We start from the raw sequence: 879 nt of genomic DNA on the forward strand, positions 1-879 counted from the left end.
TCAGCATTAAATCATATTTGTTTTCTTTTTGGGTACGCCAAGTACGTGGCGTTGCAATTACTTGTTGGGATCTGTGGTACACGGAGTGGATGAACGGGAAGCTTATTCCTGTCGATCAAGGCAATACTATCAGGATGCGCCAGAAGACGCCATATGTGCCAGCTAGCCCATCTACGGCTGGTGCACCTTCTACGCCTGTATCTCACAAGAGACGCCGTACGACACCGTAGGAGTATTGATGCATATTATCCTGTCTTTCAAGATGCATATATGCAATATAAGGAGCTTGATACGTTGTTGATGTGCTATAATGCTCTACTATCGTATAGTCGCTTTGAATGCTCATCTTGTACTGCATCTCAATCTTGCTTTCGTTTCTGCCCTTTGTAAAGTTTGCATGACACAGTCAAGCAGCTGTCAAACTGGCTGATCCCAAACACTTAGTTTTTGTATTGTACAAAAATCACTCAATGACGCTCCGTTTTCTGCTAGGGCGACACCCCACCTTTTTATCCTAGTTTTTGTATGGGAAGTCTGGATTTCTGAAATTTAGAAAATTAGAGCTGCTGGAAGTGGTGGTTCCACGCCTAGAAGGAGACGAGGTGGAGACGGATCTCCAATAAAAAAAACCGAGAAATAAAACCTCATGAGTTTAATCTCCCTAGGTTTTTCATCTCCACTTTCCGTAATTAGCAAAAGCGAGTCGTACTTACACAAAGGGAGCTTTTGGAGATTCATGGATTTTTCAGGAGATTCAAGTTAAATCTTGCTGTTTTAATTATCGACTACTAATGCCGTGCGTTGCCCGGGAAGCTCTGGATATTTACGCATCGAAACGCTACAAATACAAGTAAATAATATCTACCGTATAAACATCAA

This window comes from Phytophthora parasitica (genome assembly GCF_000247585.1).
Source record: "Phytophthora parasitica INRA-310 unplaced genomic scaffold supercont2.33, whole genome shotgun sequence".
NCBI lineage: Eukaryota > Oomycota > Peronosporomycetes > Peronosporales > Peronosporaceae > Phytophthora > Phytophthora nicotianae.